Consider the following 14,276-nt stretch of genomic DNA (forward strand, 5'->3'; position numbering starts at 1 on the left):
AGACTCTGGGACAACACGAGAGGCAGGAAGAGGAGCAATTGCTGCTAGGAAACCTTGGCCAACAGGAAGGAAAAAAACAGAAGACACGACGATCAGAGGAATAATTGTGGTGAGGCAAGTGATGTGGTGGGGAGAAAGTGAGCACTTCAAAAGAAGAGACCCTTCATGAAAGGTTGGGAGTGACAGGCAGCCACATCACAGGCCTCGGAACAAGTTTGTATTGAGCAACCAGAACTATAGCTTTGACGACTGCACACGCCTTTATCCTCCAGATCTGGAAGAAAGATAAGATTCCAACAGTCCTGGGCTGGAAGAGTAAAATGTTTTGTACCATTCATTTTTAGGAGCTCTATGCAAAGCGTATGGGGGTGGGGACTAAAAGATTTAATGCCATATGTCAATACGTGGAAGGCTGTTTAAAGCTCTGTACTTTGTTACGAAGGGATGGCCTTTTAGTTTTTTCTATCAATATTTTATAATGTGGTCTCTTAGCTCGTACCATCAATGTGCTTGAACTTGGCAATAGAGTACAGGTGCTGGTGTAGAAAAGAGGTCCTGAATCTGGATCTAATTTGTTTTGCACCTTATATTGCAATTTTGACGCACAAACACGTTCTCTTTGCAGTGCCTTAATGTACCAGGAACTGGAATACATATGTAAATTATCGTTGTAGAATCAAGTAATCCGGTCGCACTTTAAATTGCCTATTTGCAAATATTATAGAAGATGTTCAATGGCTCGGAAATAGATCAGACAGTTGAGTTAGTGATAAGAGGTCTTAAACTTGGTACTACAGAATGTATTGCTCTTTATTTTACACTTCTGATGCACTCATCCACTTTTTATTCAAAGCACTATAACAAATGTGGAATGCGTTTGGACATTTATAAAATGGCCAGGGAATTAAAAAGTGTTGCATTTCGAATTGCATATTTTTGCACATTGTAGCCGATGGTTAAGTTCAGACTAGTGCTATTTTTATAAGTCTCCCATCAGCACAGTTTTCTGTTCTAGTTAAAGAATCTTCTGTATGAATCGATCTCTGCTCGATAAAAAAAAACAAAAAAAAGAGAAACTAGACGAAACCTGCCTATTGAGCATAGCACATATATTGAGCATTGAGGATAAATACGAGTTGATAATAGTAAAGAAGGAGAAACATTTGAAGCAAAGTACAAAAAGACATAATTCAGCATTTGTACAGATAAGACTAAAGTGACAAACCAGATAATGCATTCATTTGTGGCTAACAAAATTAAAAGAATAGAGAAGGAATCATGTTATTTTATCAAAAGAATTAGAGCTACTAGCATTATAGGACTTAGATACTATAAAAAGGAAAAGACTCAGGAAAATAGAAAGGCAGATGCAAAGATTAGACAGTGAGTAGAAGAACTACTTTTGCTTGGCTCTTCTTTTTTAGGTCGAACCTGAGCAGCGCATGCTGTATTGGAGTATTGACGTGAAGCCCCACCCACTCTCCACACATTTTTCCATCGGCTTGCGCCACTATCCTACATATATGCTGGCTTCTGATTCGTTAATAGGCTTGTTAGTCTCTTCTTAGTACCAGTTTGTCTTCATTTGTACCCTCCCATGAGTACTGGCCCTTTTCCTTCTGTTACACGGGAGGTCTTATGTAGTCTGTAAGCACTATTTTCGTTAATGAGTTTTTCCTACTGCAGGCACGACATACTTTCCTGCAACATTCAGCGCACCATGAGCGCTTTCACTTCCCAATCAGCTAGGGACAATGGCACCCGCTTCTCTGAAATGAAATAGGTCTCGTATTTACAAGAGTTTGAGCTACTGGCATTGGAAATGACGCCTTTTATGTGTTACGTATCGAAACAGATAAAAGGCTTAGTCATTTACAATGTCAATAGCTTAAACTCACGCAAATGTGAGACCTATTGCATTGCAAATGCTGGTTTCTCATTACTACTACCTGTGTTTTTCAAGGGCCGAGCTAACTTCTGGTTAAGAGAAGGGAGCTATAAACATAGGCACAACCTAAAAGGTAAAAAAAAACTCCATAAATATCTGGGAGTAAGACTGTAGCATGTCCTAAATATAGAGTCCTTTATATAGAACAGATCCTAGAATTGAACATCATACCTAACACATTAACTTGACAATTAGTAAATTTAGAATCAGAATGAATGGTTTCCTTGAGAATAAGTGGGTTTCAACCACAATATGAAGCTAGTAAAACAGATTAATGTACATAAACCCATAGGTGGAAAATTAAATGTTTATACAAGTTAATAAAACAAAAACCACAGCAACATGCATTTGATTAATTGCATACATGGCTCTATTCGCCTAAGATTTGTAGAGTGTTTTCCCATTGTGCCTAATAAGGGACCTACAGCACAAACATTTCTGAAAACAAAGTATTCAAGCTCCTCAATCCCACAACTTTCCTACATCAATTAATAAGAACTCGAAATAAGAGTGTATTTCCATTTTTTGGTCATTGAAATAGAATAGGATACTATGAAAGGAGAAAGTTTGGCCGTCTACGATAATACAAGGTTCTTTTCTTCCACCTTCAGTGGACAACCACAGAGAAAAATGACACAAATAGAAAGTTTTCTGATACAGAGATGGGTCAGGAAATCCAAAGCCTCCGTGCAGGATTACATTTCAGGGAGCCTTCTGTCAATTGGAAGCTGCCTTTGCCCTTACTTGGGACTCGTTTTGGGACTGTCAGGCTGCCGCTTGGACCCGCGCTGCGAGCGCTTGTTGCCTGGGTTGCTGCTCCCCCCCGCCACCGCTGTCAGAACATCTAGCGGTCGCTGAGTAGGGGGAGCAGGACTACAACACCCAGAATCCCCGGCTTGTTTCCCGCCCCCACACACAGCCACTTCCGCGCCTGGAGGCGCTAAATACAATCAGGCTTCCTCCGCGTCGCTGGACGCGCGCGGGCGGTGCCGGGCTAAGCCCGGGCAAAGGGCGGGCCCTCTTAGGCCCTCAGAGGCCTGAGGAGGCTGGGTTGGGACAATCCCTTTCCTACTTGTGGATACATATCGGCCATTCGAATTGTAAGTGTGGTGCGGGACATTTCATTTTGTGAATCAGAACCTGATTTTGTCCCTGAAGGGGAAGGTGTAACTAGTAACAATCAACCCATTAGTATGGCTAAAGTGAACACCAAAACAGGTATGAGGGCGGTGGGTGTGGGGACTCTTGATGGTTATCTGTTACCGGTAGAAACGGCAGTTGCAAAGGAAATCGATTTAGTTGAGTGGAGATTGTCCTTGGATCCAATTAGGCAAACAGTTTCTCCGCCCTTACCTGTAGTGGGACCTGCCCCCATTGATGCTTCATTGGACTGCTCGCACCCCTACATGGGTCAGTAGCAGCAGATAGTCTTACGATTTCTCCCGCCCCCCCTACCTGTAACTAGTGTAGCCCCTTTCCCCGTGGCTATATGCACCAGGCAGTTGAGGGCTAGACCAGACATGACAACCAATCGTAGTAAAACCGTCCCAGGGAAAAGGAAGGCTAAGAACACCCCATATGGTAGCCGGCAAACAGGCAAAACAGCAGAGAAATAGCAACTCCGCATCTGGGTTGGATCGAAATGGAGTTAATGTCCCCCACCTAGACAATGAGGACAGGGGGGGAGGGAAGAAATGATTGTATTGATTTAGATACTGAGAACAGCAGTGGAGGAATTATGTCAGATTTTGTTAAGATTTTGGATGCACGTCTTAGGTCATTTACTTCGCCCTTAATGGCTAAGTTGGAACGAATAGAGGACCGACTTAATGTAATTGAAAAACATCTTGACACTAAGGGTTCAAAGACGGGGCCAAGTACATCGGCAGCTCACTCACTAAGTGTAGTTACAGCCTCAGTTAATAACTTGTTGGACTCTATAATCACCCCACTCCAACAACCGGTACCCCTAGCGACTTCCCAGGGCGTAGGACTAAGTATTCCATCTTTAGTGCCAAAAGTCACTGGAGCCACTCAGGGAGAGAAACAGGGTCCTCGGGGCCCAGTGGGGAGACTAAGTCCTCCGACACAGCCCCCCAAGAGAGAATTGTCATTACATCTACCAGTAGAGGCATGTCCTTATACAATAATCCTTGCTAATGTTCCCAAAATTGAGGGCGGCCAAAATGAACATTGGACCTCACTAAAAAATAAGGCCCTCCACTACCTGTCCAACAAAACAGTTTTGGGACAACATTTGGATAACAATTTCATGAGGATTAGAAGGGTGCCGTGGGTGGGCAAGATCAAGAAAAGCTTAGAAGGCGACTGTGTCGTCATAAGCTTTAGATCCCCCAGGCTGGTTGATGACATATTGAGGCAGGCTGGGACAGTCAGAATTCAAAATGAGTATGTAAACATACTCCCTTTGGGGTTCTTTTATCCCCCACATAACATCAGGCCAGTGTGTAGCGATCTATTTAAAGGGAGAGGTCCTTATGAATTCACTGTTCCAGTCTTCAATAGATTTGATACCTTTTCTAATCTGGGAGAAAACGAGTGACTAGGGATCCAAGAAGATACTATTATCCCCGTCACCCCGGTTAGAGTTCACAGTGCAGCTACACTGGTAAGAAACGCCCCCCCTTGTAGATGGGCGTGATCAAGGGTCTAGGGGGTACATCCATAAAATTGTTAACTTGGATTGTTGCTGGTCTCAAAAATAAAATAGATGACCCAGTATGGAGAGAATTTATTGGTGTGGGTGATATTATAGGACTACAAGAAACCTGGGATACAGGGAATATCCTGAGTTTGGATGGTTACTAGAGTTATTTTATTCCGGCGGTTCCATCTAATATGGGGAGGGTGGCCTGGTTACTCTAATTTCAGCTACCATTCCCGGTACCCATATCCAACTAGATACGGGATCACGAAACTGCTTAGCAGTACAAATGTCTCTGAGTGGGGTGGGAGATGTCCTAATTATCATCTTTTATAACTCATACGACAGAGTCACCACGACTGATCACCTGGCCATGGTAAATCTTTTTTTGGCAGATTACAAGGAGGTCAATAAAAAAAAAAAATCAATGTTTTATTATAGTTATGGGAGACTTCAATATCCATGGCTGTCCGGATAAATGTTTGTCATTAGATCTATTAGGTCCAGCAGAGCAAGGGGAGACCCATTTTGAACATTCTGCACAGGGAGATCTCCTTGAAATAATTTTGGCGGAAAATGGTCTGATGCTTCCATCCACGTTGGATGAGGAGATACCCACCTTTAAAGGGAATGGCAGTCACTCAGTTATTGACTATATCTTTATTAGCTTAGCACTGGGGGATAGGATTCATGGATATTCGCCGGTTTGGTCACATCTCAGCGACCATAACCCAGTGGCCCTCTGCGTTTCGGACCTGATCATAGAGCCTGTGATACCTCAAAATAGAACGGACAAATCTGATATTCGTCCAATAGATCAGGCCCGTAGGATTAGATGGAGAAGAGTCATACCGGGAGACTTTCATACCAACTTAATAAGGAAGGTAGGATCTGAGCTGGACACGTGTTTGAATTTGGAAGCAGGGAATGAGGAGGTTTTAGAGGCTTCAATAATTTGTACCCAGGTCTCAGCAGACCTTAGACGTACAGGGAAAGCTAAGGTTCCTGCTGAGATGGGGTGGTTTGACCGAAATTGTTCGTCAGCCAATAAAAAGCTGAAGGCCGCCCTGAATTGTAAGCCAGTGAATAGGGCTACTGTGGCCTTATTAAGGAAAAGTTATAATAAAGCTCTGGAAACCAGAAGACGGGAGATTCAGGAGGATGCCTGGGAAGAATGAACCTCCGTGGATGTGCTCAGGAACAGCGCCAAATTCTGGGCTGTCGTAAACAAACCCTTTTTCCATGACCCTTGTAATAACCAATTCGACTGTGGTATTCAGGAACAGTTGTGGTGCTCCCATTTTAAGTCAATCTATGAAGGGGAAAACTGTGGGGAGGTGAATATCCCTACCCCTATTTTTGATCCCTATACTTTAACGGTCACTAAGATTGAGGTGGCAGACGCTATCGGGAAGATGACGAGAAATAAGGCTCCGGGTCCCGATGGCGTTCCAGCAGACCTCTTTAAATCAGATGTCAAGACCTGGTCCACAGTCTTAACAAATGTTTTTAACAGGGTATGTACTGCAGGTATTCCGGACACCTGGTCTGAATCTGTCATCGTACCCATTTTTAAGAAAGGCAATAGAGGGGATCCCAGTTGTTATCGCCCTATCTCTCTCATGGACTCTGCGGTGAAGGTGCTAGGGCGAGTGGTTCTAGGCAAAATAACAGCTTGGTTGGAGGATACAGATACCCTTTCATGCCTGCAATATGGGTTTAGGAAGGGACGAGGCACTATAGATCAAAGCCTCAACCTTCAGCTATTAATTGTAAAATACACCATTGCCAAAAGGGGTACGCTATATTTAGCCTTTATGGACCTTTCCTCGGCCTTCGACCGAGTGAATAGGTCCAAACTTTGGGGATTGCTCCTTAAGCTTGGCATTGATAAAAACATTGTGTATTTTCTCGCTGATTTACACAGGGACCTTACAGCCACAGTTAGATAGGACCGCTTAGGTAACTGTACGGGCAAGATTGGGATCACGAACGGGGTTAGGCAGGGGTGTATTTAGCCCCCCTACTTTTTACCCTCTTTTTTACCTGGGTGCTGTTTTAACGGAGGCGTGCGAAGATATTCCAAGGGCTGGCAAGTATTCCATTCCGGCATTACTATATGTGGACGATGCCGCTTTAATAGCACGCACAGCAGTGGGGCTGCAATGTCTTTTAAACCTATTTGCCAATTTTATGAAAGCGCTGGATTTAAGTGTGAACTTTTCAAAATCTCATGTAATGATCGTGGGCAGCAAGCCCAAAAGATTCACGACTATGCACTGTGAAGGGTATGTTTTATCTAGGGTTACAAGATTTCCATATCTGGGGGTTATTTTTGACGATAAGTCCACCTGGTTGCCCCAACTAGTTGCCAAACGTAATGCCTTTGCTAGGTCTATCTTGGCTGTCTTGGACTTCGCCAGTAAATGAGGGGTGAAGCCTTTACAGGCTGTGTTGAAAACTTATGACGCCAAATGCACCTCAATAGCTATGTACAGAGCTGATCTGTGGGGGTTCAAAAAAGTAAAGGCTTTGCAGGTGGCAGAGGATAAGTTCTTGAAATCTATCTTATCCGTTCCCCAGTCAACACCTGGATATATTGTTCACCAAGAGTGCGGGGTAGAATATCTAGTAGACCGCATAGCCTTAGCCCAGCTATTGAAATGGATCTCAATATGGTTAAACCCTGAATTAGAGCTGAATCATGAGATTCTCAGGGATGGTTTAGCCCTTGAGTATGGCAATACCATCCCCTGGTTGAACTATGTTAAAAAACTAACAATAGAAATGGTTCGTCCAGAATCGTTTGATCACCCAAATAATTTACTAAAGGGGGATGTGAAATGGGTGAAAGATACATACAAGCAGTTGGTATATCTAGCAAGAGAAGAAAAGGAATTATGTAAACCAACAGTAAGGGCTTACCAGTTGTTAATTACCTCCAGTGGCATAGAACCCTACCTGGGAATCGTCAATAATATGAATCATCGTTACTTATTGACTAAGTTTAGATTTAACAAATTCAACCTTCTGCTTACCGAACGCCCAGGGTGGACGAAGGAGATGGATTTGGAGATTTGTTCTTGTGATAGATTCTCTATTAAAGACACTGTGCATTTTATTTTATTTTGTAAACATTTGTGCCCCATTCGTAAAAAGTTCATTATTCCTCTTATTAAAGATAAGGGTTTTAGACAAGTTAAACCTGCTCTTTGGTACCTACAGCTGTTGGGTAATACCTGGGAGATCTTTAATATAGCACATTTTTGGGCAATAGCAATGAGACTGAGGAAAAAGATTAATTGGCTATAGTGTACATAGTGGGAAATTTATGAATTATGACCGAGTGCTTTGTTTCTTTTTTTTTTTTTTAAATGGGTTTGTATCGTTCTTTTTAATGATATTTAAAATGTATGTCTTTTATATATATATATGTAACTGTATTGTATGGTTTGCAAACATTCGTACAATCGTTCGGTTATATTTTAATAGCGGTCTTGACTTCGATGTACTATACTTTTATGGTTTTTGTTATGAACCGAATAAAGTATTTCTTGACTGACTGACTAATTACATTTCAACTAATTCAAAGCCAAGTTGGATTTTTTCCTACTCACCTTCCGTAGCAATCTTTCTGGTGAACACCCTATTTAACCGCAGGTCCCTCACCTTGGGAATATTCCTCAGGAGTCAGATTGGATCTGGAAACTTTGAACTGGTAACAGAGCCACATACAAACACCACTCACGTGCGCAGACATCAGGTTTTTCACAAGGCTGTCCATGCCTTCAGACGCAGGGCCCATGTGCAGATTGGCATAACCAGAACTCTAAATTGGATACTTTTTAAATGGAAAATTGTCCAGTTCACAAAACAGGGAGGAAGACTCATCAGTGAGGAATGGGCGGTTAGACAGTATCTACCAGAAAGATTGTAAGTAATTTGTTCTTCTCATGGCCACTTCTACCACAGATTCCCTACCTTGTGAAAAGATACCATAGTAATATCACACCATTTTATTGCTCCAAGAACTTGCTCAGACCAAAAGGTCCTACAGGACGGATCAGGCAAAATACCCCACACAACAGACCTGACTGTCAAGACTGTAGAGCTCTATAATGTGTACCGACGCCCATGTAGCTGCCGAACAAATGCCCAGGATAGTGGTAGCAGATTTGGCCCTGGTGGAATGAGTATGCAAGCCTTCTGAGAGCTATTTTTCCACATGTGCATAGCAGATCTCTAGGCACAGTCAATACATTGTGAGATGGTCTACTTTTACACTGCTTTACCATTCAATAGCCCACAAGGAGCAGATTGTTCACTCAATGATCCATAGCACCTTCGACATAGAAACTAAAAGCACTTTTGGGGAGCATACAATGACATTTTTCTTCCTCCCTAAAGTGATGAGGTAAAGCAAAAAATGCCAGAAGGGTGACAACCTGCCTAAAAAGAAATCTAGTTACCACTTTCAATACAAAAGAAACTTGGGTCCTCTGTGAAGAAGGTGGCGTATGGTGGACTGACAGAAAAAGCCAGAATCTCACTCACATGTCTGGTTGATGTTATTGCAATCAAAGACCTTCTTCAACGTCAAGCGCCTAAATGGACACTGTGCAGCAGCACAAAATGGGTGAAGATTAAGACAGTGAGGGTTATATTTAAGCCCCAGTGAGGCTTTCATCACAACGGGTTTTGATGGAAAAAAATGTCTTAAACCATTTATCAATCAAGAAAGGTTTATTCGACTTATGAATTTACAATCATAAAAGCACAGGAAAAAGTATACATCTCTTTCCAATCAAAGGAGAATTAAGGAACAGCACCAGTTTTCTCAAACAAACGCGTATATAAAAATCTAAAACAATTATAAAAATTAAAATTCATCTGTAATAGTTAGACTTTTCCTTAAACGGAGTACACACTTTAAAAACATAGCAAGCCTCCATACTACATGTTCATTATCCATCAGCTGAAGTTTTAAAAAAGCAGGGCGACATTGCCTTGACCCCTGGGTTTTTAAGAGTGGAATTAATCACACTTTCCTTGCCTCGGAATAAAATTTACAGAAAAGGACGGAATGATTGGTAGACTGACATGATTGATTGTCACAAGGACAAAATGGAAGGTGTCTCGACCAATCGTTCATTTTAGGCCAAGTCACACGTCTATGAAACATATTAAGCCTAAATCTAGCCAATAACATTCTATCATAAGTTAAAGGGACAAAAGACAAATATGGCTCCATGCCGAATGTAGTTAATATAGACTGATGTTGCTTAATAGTGGTCTTCAAAATTTCACTAGACAATCTGACCTCTTCCAGCATGTGAAGCCCTTCCTTTTTTAACGCTTCCCTTGAAATCATCTGTAAGGAACTCGGGTCGGTAAAATATTCTGGATGCCCTAAATCGTTCATAAAATCCCAAACTAATCTAATCCATGGTATATTTAAGACTCCATCTAATTTAAGACAGTCATCTAAAATATCCCTGTTTAACTGGGTCTGCTCTTTAGACCAAATACTATGCCACTACAGTATCGGTTCTATTTTAATTAAGTCAGAAATAAAAGCGAGACCCAGTTCTTCATGGCAAACAAAAGATGAAGTACTAGGGGGAACAGATAAGATAAATCTTTAAAAAAGAATTCTCAACTTGTTGCAGCTGCGTGGTATTTGCTAGGCAGCACACCCCGGCTCCGTACGTTGCCGATGTAATGCACTTTGCTTTGTAGATTTGTATCAACTGCCAGGAGGTTTCCGACCCAATTTCTTAGAAAAGGTTACCAGGGCATTGGATGAGCGAATAAACATCAATTTTTTTGCAGTTATTGTTTGAACCCATGATTCGTTTTGATTGAACAAAACACACAAATATGAAAAGCTCTTACTTGTGATTAGCTTTGTCCCTCTACGAAAATATCTTTCGCTCTCATGGTCCCTTGGCCACATCTCATTACATACGTCTTAGAAAAGTTAATGCTGAGGCCTAAATCCTTCATAAAAACAGAAAATCCGTTAAGGCCCCTTTGGAGAGCGATTTGGGTTCTTGCCAACAAAACTGCGCCATCTGCATAAAGGAGTGCCGGGCTGGGTCGGCCTGCAACTTGGGGGAGATCATGTGTAGTTCTTACTAATGCTTCCCCTAGCCCATTAGTATACAAGTTAAAAAGAAAGGGGGCCAGCACACAACCCTGTCTCACCCCCCTTCTAACAAGAAAGATAGCTGTATGTTCCCCCCCTCGTCCAAAGTGCACACTAGCTGATGCCCTGCTATAAAGGTTCCTTAAAAAAGCAATAATTTGAGGTAAACTCTCAGATCCACGAGGACCTCCCACAGTCTTGTGTGCTTCACAGAATCAGAGGCCGCGGTTAAGTCTACGAAAACCATATACAATCTGCCCTTTTTAGGTCTCGCTGAGACAGCGAAAGCTGTCTCTTTGATATTTTGTAAGTGGGCTTTCAAAAGTGCTACCCACATGGTTTTGCTGGCCTAGGGCTTGAGTGCACTATGGCGTGCACATGAACAGCTGCTCCTCTGCTCCTTGCATTCCCCCCATCCCTTCTCACCCAGCCCTTTGATGCTCTGCTCGATTACTTTCACCGCTTTGATGTTTGATCGCAAACGCAATCACTTCCGCTTGCCATAGCCTGTACTTGTTCTCTTTGTCCTCACATATGCTCTACCCTCTATGTTTTTCTCTCTGGTCTCACATGTGCTATTCCCTCTGTATTTTCACTCTGCCCTCACATGTACTCTTTCATCTGTATTTTTCTCTCTGCCCTCAAATGTGTTCTTCCCTCTGTATTTCTCTCTCTCCTCTCACGTACTTTACCCTCTCTATTTTTCTCTTTGTCCTCACATTTGCTCTTCCCTCTATGTTTTTCTCTCTTCCCTCACATGTACTCTTCCCTCTGCATTTTTTCTCTGCCCTCGCATGTGTTCTTCTCTCTATATTTTTCTCTCTGCTCTCACATGCTCTCTTCCCTCTATGTTTTTATCTCCGGTCTAACATGTGCCCTACCCTCTGTATTTTTCGCTTTGCTCTCACATGAGCTCTTCCCCCTATCTACCCTCACATGAACACTTCCGTATGTTTTTTTCTCACTGTCCTCACATGTGCTCTTTCCTCTGTTTTTCTCTCTACTCTCACATGTGCTCTTCCCTCTATGTTTTAATCTCTGCCTTCACATGTGCTCTTCCCTCTGTATTTTTCACTCTGGTCTCACATGCGCTATTCCCTCTGTATTTGTCTCTTTTCCCTCACATGCACTTCCCTCTGCATTTTTCTCTCTGTCCCCACATGAGCTCTTCCCTCTGTATTTTTCTCTCTCCTCTCACGTGCTCTTCCCTCTGTATTTTTCTCTCTCCTCTCACGTGCTCTTTCCTCTATATTTTTCTTTCTGCTCTCACATGCGCTCTTCGCTCAGCATTTTTCTCTCTGCTCTCGCATGTGTTCTTCCCTCTATATTTTTCTCACTACCCTCACATATGCTCTACCGTCTATGTTTTTCATTCTGGTCTCAAATGCGCTCTACCCACACTGTATATTTCTCTTTGCTCTCACATGAGCTCTTCCCTCTGTATTTTTTTCTCTTCCCTCATTTGCGCTCTTCCCTGCATGAGCTATCCAAGGCACCTGCGTCCTCTCCTTATGCATGAGGGTTGGCGCCAGATCAGCAATGATGAGGGTAGTGGACTGACAACTTCCCCCCTCCCCCCCCCCACTCATCTCACTGGCCTGTCCCATCTTGTGCCTGTGAGGCGACGAGCCCCCCCGCATCTCTCCAACCCTCTCTCCCTGGTTATTTCTCCATTCTCTACTTGGTCTTTTTGCTGGCATTGTTGCTTGGGTGGTGCACGTCTACAGCCCAGAGTCGGAAGTATGTGTAAGGTTCGATATGCAGTGTATGTTGGCAGGATACATATTTAGGCAGCACGGAGCAAGAGTCGTGGGGCGCTTCACGCCGCATAGAAACCACGAGCATCTGTTTATTGTGCTGGGGGTGCTATTTGCGTGCTCGCATGCAGACAGCATGGTGCCCAGATGGGATATTACTGTCTGCAGACTAGTAGTGTCATCAGTGCAGAGCGTGGACGATGGCTGTGTGCACGATCACATAGAGGTGCTCTGAGGGCACGTAGCACAGGCCTTAGTATGGCGTGTCTGGTTGCTATTTGCACGATGTCATGCAGGCAGCGTGGTGCCCAGCTGTTTGTGTAATGCAGGTCTGCAGCCAAAAATAGGGGCATGCCAGAGAGAGGAGTGTTTGTGGTGTTTTTTTCTTTTTTAAAGCGTTGCTACCCGGGCTAGGGGGAACTCACAGGTTACTGTGTACAAGGATTGACACCACCCCAGACAACCATTCCCCATCGCCCCCACCCCGTAATCTTCTTTCGTCGCCTCCCTCGGTATGTTCCCAAAGGGAGCCCTTAACACCTCACAGGGTCCCACCGACTCGCCCAGACTGATGATTTCAGGGACTGGCAACTGACGGGGATAGAAGGCCACCTTTATGATTAAACCTACCAAAGGTGGCCTGTCAACCGGTTTTATATAGCACCAATTACCGTACTTGAGTTGTTCTATGCGTTAAAAATAGCATATATTAAAAATCGGCTAGTTTACGTGCTTTACAAACAACTGAAAGGATAAATGTGAGCGTTTACTATGTGCATACGGACCCCGAGAGCCCGGCGGCGTTCCTGTATATTCGCCAAGTCCTTGCATGCAGTCCAGCCTGGGCTCAAATGCCCCCACAAGGCTCAATATGGAAGCGGCCGAGCGAATCCAGTCACCCGCTGCCACCCAGGAATGCTGCAAATTGGCATCAAACTTCAAAGGGTCTGCTCCCCCGCCTGTAATGCGCTCCCCCGCCCCCCGCCAAGCGCGCGCGCGCCGCGCTTGCTTTCACTCTTGATTTTATCTTCTGTCTGGGACAGAAACATAGCATTTGGCCGTCTTGCATTTTTTTATTTTTAATGTTTTTTTTACATTGATGCCTTCCGCACAGAAATGTTGAATTTGCCCGTCCCGCTTCTTTTCATTTGACTTTTATTTTATTGACATTTCTGCCTTTGCCCGTCGCAGTTCAGCGCGCCTCACTCCGCCCCACCACAGCGCGCGTCCCCGCGATCACTTTCGCGGCCGCGTTCATCAAAGGTGCTCTGGTTCTGGTTCCGTGAAGAGAGACTCAGAAATCTAAACACGCACACGGGCAAGAGGGAAGGAGAGGAGCTATATGAAACGGGCATTCATGTTAATAAAAATTCAGGTTTACAGTATTAATGTAGTAGGGAAACTTGAGCGCTTTTCACCCCCACCCCGGCCCATAACCTTAGATCTCAGCAGCAGAAGAAGAAGGTGACAGACACGTATTCATCCTTTTTTAGGATTTAGTTAAGGGAAAATGAGAAGCTGCAGGCACTATTACTCATCACATTAAAAGCAGCCTTCAGTGGGCTGCGTGAAGGAGAGACCCGACCTCAGGCGGTCCCTTCAGAGATGCCAAGGATCATCAGGGGCAGCAGCTGCTGCCCCTCGCTTGCCCCTGCTATCATTGGAACTGCCCTTGCTATCTCTGGTCGCAGCGGTCATGACGGCAGCAAGCGCAAAAGAAAGGATACCAGGTGCTACAAAGGTCTCAGGTGACCCCAG

General features: G+C 43.7%; 1 protein-coding gene across 1 annotated transcript in view; it reads right to left on the reverse strand.

Moving 5' to 3' along the window:
• NUDT5 (nudix hydrolase 5) overlaps window positions 1-14,276 on the reverse strand; it is a 304,683-nt gene that overhangs the window by 248,073 nt on the left and 42,334 nt on the right. The window lies entirely within an intron of this gene.

This window comes from Triturus cristatus, chromosome 4_1 (genome assembly GCF_964204655.1).
Source record: "Triturus cristatus chromosome 4_1, aTriCri1.1, whole genome shotgun sequence".
Lineage (NCBI taxonomy): Eukaryota > Metazoa > Chordata > Amphibia > Caudata > Salamandridae > Triturus > Triturus cristatus.